Genomic DNA, 13,442 nt, shown 5'->3' on the forward strand with positions numbered 1-13,442 from the left:
TCACATTTGAATTCTTAAAAAAATGTTGTGTATGCCAGATCTTTTAGGAATCCTAATTTATTCTTTTTTTGTGTTTTGTAATTAGTTGTTTCATTGTTCATTACCTAGGAAAAGATTATCACTCTTTAATATCATATCATTATCAAGTAAGGGCAAGGTTCACAAATTAAAATTCATGGCTTTTGAAAGGTTATGACTGATGGATGAAATTAATTAAATGATTTAAGAAAATGTGCTAAAGCATCTGACAAACTTTTAATAGCGATCACTAACTCTTCCAAGACTATTTTCTTTTATCATAAAACTATTTTTTCTTTTTTCTGTTTTTCCCTTTTTTCTCTCTTTTTTTTCCAAGGCATTTCTCTTTTCGTAACTTTGGGCCTTAATTATATAGGAATTTATTCAAATCCAACAATTTTCCCTTTTTTACTAATTTTTTTTTTAAAGAAAACCTACAAATCCAAAACTTAAAAGAAATCAAGAACCTCAAATGACAATATTCATAAATCGATGAAACACTATGATACACAATATCCATTCATTCAATGCAAACATTCAAACTCGACCCAAAAATTCACTTTCCTAATAGTGCTCCTGAGATGACATTCAAACTTACAAAAAAATTCCTCACTTGGCACTTCAGCTTTTGCATCATTGACCTTGAATTCTACTACTATCAGTCATCATAACCACTAACCAGTTCTTTAAACTTTGTAAGATTTACATCGATCAAAGCCTGAACTATATCCTTAAAGATAGTATAATCTTCTATGGAATGTCTTTTGACCTCATCATGAAATTCACACTTAACATTAGGATCATACCACTTCAAGTAAGGAGGCTTTCTGGACTTTGCAGGGATAATGGAAATCATATGATTTTTGACAAGTAAAGTGAAAAGCTCAACGTAAGGCATTAGGAGTGAATGATACATCTTAACTCTCTTTCTCTTACAGCTTTATGAATGGCTTGGTTTGATCTTTTATTTTGTGAATGTTTATGGAGAAGAAATTAAAATACACAAATGAAATGGTTGAGGAAAGTTACCATCCTGAGGTGTCAATTGGGAATAATACAGTGTCTAATAGGAATAATCATTCACCAAATCTTTCTATATCAAGATGATGTTTCTTTCATTTTACACTTCAATAATTTTCTCTTGGATGTATCTATCAAAAATATCTCCCTACCTTTCATTATGAATTTTCACATTAACATCCATAATTCTTCCCCTTTTTATCTCATCCTCAATTCTACCCACAGCAAATAGCAAATCTACAAATTCTGATGATGTGTTACTAATCAATTTATCATAATATGGAGAAAGAAAGGTATCCATAAATAGAGAATTCAACTTCTTATTAGTTAAGGGTGGTCAAACTTACGATGCAATCTCTTTCATCTAGCAACATATTCTTTGTAGCTCTCACTAGAGTTCTTTCCCATGGTTTGAAACTCTAATCAATTTGGAGCTGTTTTTAACATATGCTATTATCGCTTCCAGAATGCCTGAAATAAATCCCTCCTAGTACAAATTTGGGTGCTTTTCAAACTACAATACTAATTGGTTGTTGCACCAGTCAAACTTCTTGAAAACTTGAATAAGTAGCTTTCTGTTATGGGCATACCAACCATTTTGTGACAATATTGAGCCAAATGTGTCTCAAGACATTTAATTCCATCATTCTTCTCAAATGTTATAATCTTGAACTTAGGTGGAATAACTACATCCAAAACTAGTTAAAATTCCTTTGCGTCACAAGATTTATCCCTACCATCAACCGCTTGGATCTTTTTTTCTAAGAGACTATACTTTCTCTGTTAATCTAGATTCCATGATTTCTCCCTTAAGGGTTCTAAGCTAGGTTCTTCAGGTTGATCATTTTCTTGAGCAAAATGTTTCTCAATGATCTCTTTCACCCACCCCCTTCCAAACTTATATTCTCTTGATTTTTAGAAAAAATCACTAAGATTATTCTTAAAAAAATTCCATCTCTTTAAAGGACATATGAATTGCATTTTATTAAGTGACTATATAAATGAATGAATGAATTATTAAGTGACTATATAAATGAATGAATGCATGAATGACAAAGCTCTTTAGTGAAAAGTGCAAAAATTGGAATAGGGGCAAGAATTAGAGATAGGTCATAATTCATACATCCAAGCTCAAAATGACAACATCATACTAACATAAAAAAATATTTTTCAAATAGAAAAAATTCATAAAGCATTTCATTTTCCCAACAATCTATCACTTGGAAACCTCTTTAAGCAAAAACTCCATCTATGTTCATCATCATGCCATCCCCTTTTCACTGTTCCTAGATCTTTAACCCATTATTATCATTAGATTGAACCATTTCACATCTATAGTGATTGCACCTTGTGTTTGAAAGCCTCATATTTTTCAATGGAGTGCCCCATATTCCCACTATGGTATACGTATCTTGCATTTAAGTTGAACAATTTTAGGTATGAAAGCTTTAAAGGCTCCAAATGTACAAGAGCAACAAGATGTTTTTCAAGCAAATAAAGAAAGAGTTTTCCATATGAAATAGGGATTGAATCTAACTGCTTCTTTTTCTTGGGTAATTTTTAAGCAATAGATTGGCTATGAGTCCAAGCATTTGGTGGTGGTGCAAAGGTGCAAAGTGAAGAAATTGGCTAAATAGGTGATTGGAGAATAGAAGGCTGGAGATTTTGGTTCAATTATGGACTTATCAAAAAATGCATGAAATTTTGGGGCTTGATCCTAGATACTTGAAAAATAGGTTGAAGATAGACATGAAAAGAATTTGAATGCAAGTTCTGGTTCAAACTAATTTATGAAGATTGTATGGAACTTAATGACTCTATTCTGGAAATCAATTTTTGGAGCTCAAACATTTGCATGGTCAGATCACTCATCCCTTTCATGACCTTGTCTAGACTTCACTATTGCTCAAACCACTGAATGCTTCAACATGCTCAGGAAATTACTAGGCCCAATAGGAATCAATTGATCATAACTTCATGAGTTTATAGGACTTACTTGGGTTGAAATTGGTAAGGAACCTTGAGAAGGCACCAACTTAAGTTCATTGAGTCTATCAACCATTTTTGTCAACTCAGTGAGTTGTTTTGTTATCTTCGAATATCATGACCAAACGCTTCTTAATTGCATTCTAATGCACTAATTCAGGCTTCCAATTGGTCTTTCATATTTTTATCTTCTTATACCTACTAAGACAAATATTTTACTTCAAGAGTTTAAACCAAGATTTTTATACTATTATTTTTGCTGAATGAATGACACAAAATAATTTCTAATGTGCATGCTACACATAATATGTTTATAAATGTCTAAATATGATAATGATGCAAATATATATACAAAAATAAAACAATCCAAAACATACAAATCACCTTAATGATGAATGTAGAATACAATGATTGAATTCCAAAAAGATGACAAACTCCTTACCTATCTTAAATCTCTCTTTTATTTTTTCCTTTTATTTGGACTCTTTTTCTTTTTTTTTTTAAGATCTTAGTTTTGTTTGCACTATTATTACCTTTAAACATAGATTCTATCAAAATGCCCCACATATCCTAATTTGGTAACTTCTACAAAAGAAATTGGTATGGCTCTACCTAAAGCTAGTCCCTTAAAGCTTATTATATGCTAGGTTGGAAAGTGATGCATCTAAAGGTTCCCAGATTACTCCTTACATTATCATCCATTATAGACTAGTAAGGCACCTCGATCTTCACCCATTACAAGCTACAAATGAAAAAGGTTCAATTTAAGTAAAAGCATTTCGCTAGCAAATGTAGAGGTTATTACCTAACGAAAACGTAGCTACTTAACTTCCTCCTAATGAGGACAAAGCCCAAGTCTAGCGATCATGCATTCAAGTGCATATTCAAAGTGTGTAAACAAATATATCACCCAAAATAACATAAAAAAAATACATATGATAAAATCAAAATAGAATACCAATTATCATGCAATGTTTTGAAAGAATAAAAAAAAAGAATTAAAATTAAATTACAATTAAAACCATTAAATCCAAAACTTGAGATAATGCATAATTAATTTTTGGCTTGACTCTCAAAAGTCCCCAGTAAAATCTCTAAATTGCCATAACGTATCGGTTCGGAGACTCAACCGCTAGATGTTAAAATTTTAAAATCAAGAAAACGAAGAGCCACCACCAATCTTTTTTAGGGTGTGATTGACCATCCAAAAATTTTATCTTTTTAATAAAATAATTAAATCAGTTTAAAATTTATTAAAAAGATAATTTGGTTTATGAAAATAGGATTGGCTTTGGGAGTCGGTTACATATGGGAAGGATTAACACCCTTACAGTACCTATAAAAACTAGTACCAATTAATCATGTGCTATTTATAATTTTGAATAAAAATGGCTTTATTTAATATTTAATAATAATTCCTTTCATTTTGAAGAAAGAAAATCAATTAAAAATCTTTAATTAGGAATATTGTGAAATTATTTAGATTAAAGAAATACCTTATAATTTTTCAACATATAGGCAGAATTTAAAGAAATTTTTTCCATCTAAGATTTTCCACAACATTCCTTAAAAAAAAAATAACATTCTTTGTAAATGATAATTGTTAGCAACTCTCCAACATCTAGGCAGAGTACCAAAAATTATCTTTCTCAAAATATTATTTTAATTTTATTTTTTAAAACTTATTTTTCAAAGAACCATTTATGTAGTAAAAATGAAAAATGCTATAGTTATCATAAACATCAATAATTAAAATAAATGTATATATTTAAGCATAATGAGTGCAAACATTGATCTACAAAGGGATATATGCAAATGTATTATATGTGAATTTGAGATCAAGTCCTTAAATATAAAGAAACAACTTGGACTCTCCAACCTTTAGGTATAGTTTGGATGTGACTATTTATATTTAAATCTTATTTTTATTTTTATTATCTTATTTAATCTTACTATTAGTTTGATTATGGAATTATGAAAAATTTTAATGAAATAAAATTTTCTAAATACTCCAACTTTTAGGTGGCATTTGGGAATAAATTATTTCACAAATTGTTTCCATAAAAAACTTTAAAAATTTAGGATAATTTCAAATTTCTAGATGGATTTAGGCTTCAAGGGTAATTTGTGTTTAGGTTTGCATATTAGGGTTTTATTTTTAAGATTTCATTTTTAGGGTTTCATTTTAGGGTTTCATTTTTAGGGTTTTGTTTTAGGGCTTTTTGCTAGGTCTTAGATTTATACTTTCTTTATTTTTTAATTAGTAATTTCATTTGGGCTCTCATCATTTTATTTTGGGCTAAGCAAGCTTCTTTTTTATATTTTTATATTTTTTATATTTTTTATATTTTTTATATTTTTTATATTTTTATATTTTTATTTAATTGCCAATAAGGGGCCATTAATAGGTTTTAAGGATTAGTCTTTTATCAAGCCTTTTATTAGGCCATTTGGGCATTCATTCGAACCTATGCAACAATCCTCACTATAGGGCCACATTGGGCCTCATACCAAAACATTTAAAAATAGACTATGTAATGGACCCGAAAAATGATGGTCTAGGCCTAATTGCAAAAATAAGTTTGGATTAAAAAGATAAAATATCCTAGACAAAATTAAGTATCTATAGTTACCTCATAAGAATTATATTCCCATAAGAAAAAGAAAATAAATGCTAAACACAAATATAATAGCAAGTCTAAACTATTTACACTAAGACTATGTAAACTAAGCAACTACCTTAAGCTATGTAAACTACAAGGGTGAACCAACCTGTAGAAGAGCATAGTGAAGGACGATATTAGTCTAAGACTTTTGAATCCTAATACCAAACAATGGCACCAAAAACTTGATTCGGATATTTTGCAACTACACAAGTCATAAAAGTAATAATAATGACCTTTTGGTCAAGATATCATTCCATAGAGATTAGGTAAAGAATTTTGTAGGCTAAATATTTATTATCACCCTACCCTTCTATAGTTGGATCTATAATATAAGTATGAAATCTAAGTATCTATAGAAATAAAATTGAATAAAGCATGAAAAATGTAATACTAAGTAAATGAACAAATGAACAAGAACAATAGATAAATGAATGCTATAAAATATAAAATACAATAGCTAAATCAAAGTAAACACAAGTTTGAAGTAAGAATGAAGTGAATAAAATGAAAAATACACTGTCCAAGGAAACCAAAAACTCAAAGCTAGTATAAATCAAACCACGACTTCAACACTAAAGAGGAATCTAAATGGCAACAAGGAAAATGAACTAAAGCTTAAAAATGCAAAATCACATAAAGAACTAGAGCAAAAACAAGTTTAAAATTCAATTGAAAAGCAAAATTGCAAAACTCAAGTAAAAAGTGAAAATAGCAACTACCTTGCAAGATTAAAAAAATAAAATAAAATTTGAGCTACTGTTTTGGATCTAAATGATGCAAAATGAATAGAACATGAGATGAAATCTAAAAAAAATAATTAAAGAACTAAGGGAAAAACTAAATTGAGGAACAAAAACTGAAATGAAATGCATAAATTAGCTATAAGAAATCAAAACTAAATTTGTTTAGCAACAGAAAATCACTGATAAGCATAGAAAATTTTAGATCTAGAAAATTCTACTAAGATTGAAGTAAAACTGAGCTACAGCATGAATCATCAAACTATTTACTACATAATTCCATAAGAAAATAGCAACAATTAACAAAGAAAATGGCTCAAGGAACTAACAACTTAAAAAGTGCGCAAAACTAGAGAGAACAGAACATCTTCAACAAATTTTATCCAAATAGCCATCAAATTCATGAATTAAATTGCAATGAAACGAACATAAGCAAGTAAACAAGTAAATTTAAGAATATAAAGGTTGAAAAAAGCAAACTAAATGCCTAGAAGAGAGACAATCCAAGCATCAAACTGGTTTTCACGTCTAGAACTGCACTACCACCTGATTTTAGCTACAACTTCCAATTTAGTTATGGAATGATGTGGTTTGAATTTAAGGCTGATTTTTTTACTAGATTAAAGCCTAATGAGTTAAAAACTATTAAAAAAACTGGAGCAAAAACGAGCTAGAAATCAAGGAGTTTCAATCAAAAAGCTAGAAAGAGGTAACGTGCATGAATTCATATCCAGATTTGAGATCAACAAGAAATCAAAGGCATTTGAGAAGAAAACATAAGAATTTGCAAGTTTCATTACAAAAATCTTTTAAAATTTGAAAAACACTTTAGGAAAGAGAAAATTAAAACAAGAATTAAATGAAAAAACTGGAATTAAAGTTGTTTGGCAAGTAAGAAAATGTAAGAAAATGAAATGCAAAAAAGTAAAATGTAGAAAATTGTTAGCCTTAAATTGATCCTAATTTTGAAATGACAAAACATTAAAGCTAAATAAACTTGATCAAGATTTTGAAAAAGATTTATTTAGTACATGTTCTTAAATTTTATATTTTGGTACTAAATAAATAATATGATTTTCAAAGTTTAAACAAACCTTTCTTTGTATCATATTTCTCAAACCAAATCTACCTTTAAAGATTATTTATTTGAGCTTAAATGAAAGTCTAATTGTTGTTTTTAAAGTGAACTTATTCATTTTGGACTTAATACAATTTTGAAAATATTGGTTTTGGGAAATAAATTAACTTAGGAAAGTTGTTTTACAATAACAAAGTTTTCCAACATTGAACTTATTTTATTTTTCTGTATAAATTCACAAAGTTTTAATATTTTAATTTTATATGGTTGGAAAGCTCTTGAGTGTACCTTCTAATGGATCAAACAAAATGAAAATTCAAATTTTCTAAGAAAATATTTTGAATTTTTACTAGACACTCTGTAGTTGTCAGAAAAACTGCATAATGGGTAAATTTGAAAATTCACTATAATTTGTACACAGTGAATTAGGTAATGAACTTTATATGGATAGAAAGCCCTTTAAGTATAGTTTCTAAATATTTAAACAGTTTGTAATTTGGATTTGTATAACTCAAGATATTATCAAATTAGTAAGCAGAGTGCAGAATAGGAGACTACACCCAGCATAGATAGGATCAATCCCCTCTAGAAGGGATCGATCACTTTTTCATACAGAATGATTGCCTCCCTCAAATTTCCAGAAAAGGGATCGATCCCCCCACATAGGGGATCGATCACCTAGGCAAGGGATCGATCCCTCCATTAAAGGGATCAATCGGTTCTAAAACAGAAAGCACTCCCTATTTGAAAACAAGCAAAAGGGATCAATCCCCCTACATAGGAGATCAATCACCTAAAGAACAGATCGATTCCCTCAAGCAAGGGATCGATTAGGTAAGGCCATTTATGCACGATCTTTGGGTGTTCTAAAGCTGACCCAATCGATCCCATAAGGGAGGGGATCGATCCCGTGAGACCCAGAACACTCCAACGGCTACTTTTGCATGATTCCAACGGGCATTTCTTCACTCCAAGCTTCCCCAACGGCTAGTTCCTCAATTTCTCTATAAATTGGGCACTCCAACACACCAAAAAGATTGATAAATCAAGAAAGAAAAAGCCAATAAGCCATATTTTCATTCTCTCAAAGAATCAAGAGTTTTTAGAGCTTCAAAGTCCATATCTTTGTCTTTATTGTATCCAAATTATATTTGTTATTCATTCATCATTGTCTTGTACTTAAACTTAGCAAACACTTAGCCTTAGAGAGGTTGTTCTATTGTATACAAAATTACCTTGGATATACAAGGATGGAAGAGAACAAAAGGTGAGGTATTCTCTTGATATTGTAAGAGTAAAGGTTGCTATCTAAGCCTTGAGAAAAATATAGAGATTTAGTACAAGATAGGTTTGCATCTTGTAAGAATTTTTCTTCAATTAGTGGATTGAAGCCTTGGTGTGGACAACCAAGAGAGAGGATATAGGTGCTTTGTGGAGAAGGATCGAACCTCTATAAATCATTTTGTTTGATTTCTCTATCCCTATCTCTTTATAATTTATTATTGTTCATATTTGATTTTAAGTTCATTAATTGTTATTGTTGGCATTATATTTTCATCAAAATTACTTATTGTCTTAATTTCCATTCAACTATATTGAAATTATTATTTAGAAAGAATTTGAAGAGATCCAATTCACCCCCCATCTTGGATCACTATCTAACCTATAAAGCTAACAATTGGTATTAGAGCTTTGGTCTATTTTTGTAGGTTTAACCACCTTGAGTAAAGATCCTATGGCTCACTTTTGGTTCTAAGATGGTAAGAAAGTCCTCAAAGCTCTCATGGTTGATAAATTTGAATTTTGTGAATGGAGAAAGAGGATGAAGATGTTCATAATGGCCCAAGATTTTAGACCTTGGAATGTGGTTGAAAAAGTGCTTGGAATTCCTTCAAATGATGCAAACTACATGAGGCAAATAATTGATGATGCAAAGGCCAAGTGCATTCTTTATGGAGCTTTAGATTATTACAACTTTAACTTGGTCTCAAAATGCTCAACCTCAAATGAGATATGGAGACAGTTGGATGAGCTATATGAAAGACAAATTTCCAACCAACATGCATCATGTCTAATGGCTATTGAGGAACCAAAGGTAACCTCTAACTCTTGTGATTCAAACTTTTATACTTTTGATGAGTTACAAGATGCTTACAATGATTTAGAAATTGAATTTGAAAATATGCATTTGCAACATAAGAAAATGATTTCAAAATTAAAAGTTGAAAATGAATTTTTAATGAATTCAAAGAATGATTTGGAAAAGGAAAATGATAAATTGAAAATGAATTTTGAAGCTTGTCAAAAGAGAAATGAAATGCTGGAAAAAGAGAATTTAGAATTAACAAAGAAATTTAAAGTTTTGATGAATGAAAAACAAGCGCTTTTAAACAAGAGTTTAAGTAGTAAAGTGATTAAATGCAATTTTTGCAATTTTCATGGTCATACTATACATACTTGTCCTATTAGAAGAAAAGTTCCATTTAGAATTAGGCAAGTATGGGTTCCTAAAGGAACAAGAGACTTGGTAACTAGCCCTCAAGGACCTAAAGCAATTTGGGTACCAAAAATCAAATGAGATTGCCTCTTGTAGGTGTGCTAGAACAGGGAGTTACAATGTGAGATTGAAGATTAAATACTCTAGACACACAATGGAAATGAGTAACCTCTAAACTTTTATTTGAAGAAGATTTGAATTTGGTTACCTATTCTTGATGAAATTTGGATGCTTGGTTGATTATGGAAAATTTGGTTGCCTATTCTTGTTGGATATAGATGCTTAATGGATATTGGTATATACTTTATTGATATATCTTGAATATACCGATTTTACTTGAGAAAATGTAAGCTTGAATTGAACATGCATTTATTTTGAAAAAATATATTTTCTTAAATGATTTTGGCATAATGGAAATAATTGTGTTTTTTTTTTATACATATTGATTTGTAATTATTGAATATGCCTATATGATCATGTTGATTGGAATTACTCAATTTGTTCTTAATGCTTGGATAGTGTGAAATATTTTTTTTAACTTGATTGTTATATTCTAAATTGTTTTAACTCTTGATTTGTGATTTAAAAAAAAAAATTTGATGATCATCTTGTGCTTAAATCATATATATTAATATTTGATTGTTCATCTTTTGACTTCTTATGAAATAATCTTGAAATATGATTTAATTCTTTATCCTTATTAATTCAAGATTTATTTCTTCTCTTGGGTTGATGAATTGATAAACACCTTGTACTTAAGTGATATATATTGATTCTTTGTTCATCTATGTTTTTGGTCTAGATATGTGCTCATATGATGATTGGTTCAACTTGACCTTAATGCTTATGATTTGAAAATACATAAATTTTTTATCTCTTGATTTTTAAAATATTTTTAAATATACTTGCTCTTGTGCTAAATTGATTCATTAATTTTGTGAAATATTTTAGAACTTGTGCTTAATTGACTTATCTTTTGGTTTGGGATTAAGTATTGATGAACTAATTGTATTTAATGATATATGTTGTTAGTTCATCTATTGTTCTTGTCAAGTGTGTGCATATATGGTAAATATAATTTATCTTTGCTTGACATGCTTGGAACATGACTTAAGTGAGTGATTTTCTTATGATGTTTATTTTTAGCTTAAGTCATTGTTGATTATGGCCTAAATTTGTATAGACATATTTATGCTTTTGTGCTAAAATTTTCTTGAATATGTTTTTCATGATAAATATGTCTTCCTTGAGTTTTTAGTTTTCATATGGCCTAAAATTTTTTTTGACATATTCTTTGGTGAGTTCTTGAATATACATGAATATTGAATATGTCTATTTTGTGTTCATGAATAATCTAAAAGGTTTAATTTTTGCACATTACATGAAAATTTTTGCTTTAGAGCCATTCTTGTGCTATTTGATGTTTAAATTGATATATGGCCTCTAGCTTAAGTATATATCTCCCTTGCAATTGGCAACTTATGCTTAGTGAATAAATTTTCTTTTGCCTATAATAACTTAGAAAATGGAATTGTTTTATAACAATTGGTATAATTTTGATCAATTGATTTTCTTGATGCTTCTAATGAAAATCCTTTGTCAAGAAATTTTTCTAAGTCTATGCTAAGAGAACTTGAAATGAGCATGGATGAGCCTACATTTTTGGAATTTCAAGTATAGCAAGCAAAGCATGTCATCCTCACCAATCAAGCCCAAGTACATAAAAGACTAGCTCAAATAATGTGGATTTAAGGATTCAAAGCCTCACTCAACTACAATGAGCACAACAACATAGCTTGATAAGGATGGAGGTAATTGTATTGAATCTATGCTATGTGCCTATGATTTATAATGTTTAATGCATGATTGATAAATGCTTGCTTTTATAGGTGCAAAAATGAGATATTGTGTTTGAATTTGTGAACACTTTGCACAAATTAATCACCAAGCTACTTGATAAATTTTGTCTTAATATTTTTTTTAAAGCTTGGATTGATTAATTCACCTTCATTAATATTCATGCCTAGTTCTTGATTGCTTTGATTAATAGTTTTAATTGCATGAATATTGGTTTGAATATTTGGACATGGACATAAGTTAAATAGATTGATTTCTTTGAACATGTTCATTGATTGAGTCCATTGAGATAGCATGTACCATATTGTGTCTAAAGGTTTGCATTTTTTTAGTATATTGTTATACATGTTTTGAAATGTTCTTGCATATGCTTGTGTGATTTTGTTTGAAATAAATATATGTCTGATTACTTGCATATGCTTAGATTAAGTACATTGTTATGCATTGAAATAATTTGGATTATAATTGAACAATTATGCTTTCATTATTTCTTTCCTATAGCATATGTGCTCATCATGTTTCGAAAATCATGCTTATATAATTTTTGTTATGACATGATGATAATTGAACCTCATTGATCATTAGTACTTATGATTTATTATATACATATGAGCTTTTCGTTCTTGTTTGGATAGGATAGCTTATGAAAGATTACTATTATCATTTATGCATGTATTGAATGAATCTTTCATATGTTTAAAGTATGTTTGTTCTATGAAAGTTGAATAAAATTGCTAACAATTGGTATCAAAATTGCTAAAGATTTTTTTAACTTTCATAAATGCTTATTTATGTGCTTATCCTTGATATAGCTTGTACCTCTCATGCAAAATTTTGTGTCTTATATTGATTAATCCTTATTTTGAAAATGAGGAGAAATCTTACAATTCAATTTTGCTTGATTTGTTTTGTGATAACAATTGATATGCTTCTTGATGACATATCTTTAACAATTGGTATGAGCTTGTATGCATGTGCTTGAATTTATGCTTAATTGTTATTGATGTTTTAGGTTCTAAGCACATCTTATCCTAACATGATTTATGAGTAGATTGCATATCATTCATTATCCTTTGCTCATAAATTTCATGTAGTGCATTTGATGACTTGTGCTAAAATGCTAAAATTGGATACATTTATACTATTATGCTTTTGTGCGTGAATACATGTATGTGAACTTCATTGTGCATATTGCACTTGATTACATGCATTCAAAATACTCTTGATATTATTGGTATCAAGCACTTTGTCCCATGCCTTGAATTGATTTCTCTTTCTTTTGAAATGTCAAAAAGGGGGAGAGAGTTTAGAGATATCTCTTCTTGTATGCTTATAGCAATTGATATAGGAGCTTAAACATTTAGTATAAAGAGCATAAACAAAAAGGAAAAATTGTTTATGAATATATTTGTTAATGATGCCTCTTTGTGTTTATTTGCTCATTAATTTGCTCATGCCTTTTTGCTATGACAAAAAAGGGGAGAAATATCATATAGACAAATTTGCTTCTGCTTGACATGCATACGTTTGATTATGCTTATTTCATATATTTGACTAGCATATGTTTGGTAAGTTGTGTA

Source organism: Durio zibethinus, chromosome 5 (genome assembly GCF_047325235.1).
Source record: "Durio zibethinus cultivar Kanyao isolate XHJ-2024 chromosome 5, ASM4732523v1, whole genome shotgun sequence".
In the NCBI taxonomy this organism is placed as follows: domain Eukaryota; kingdom Viridiplantae; phylum Streptophyta; class Magnoliopsida; order Malvales; family Malvaceae; genus Durio; species Durio zibethinus.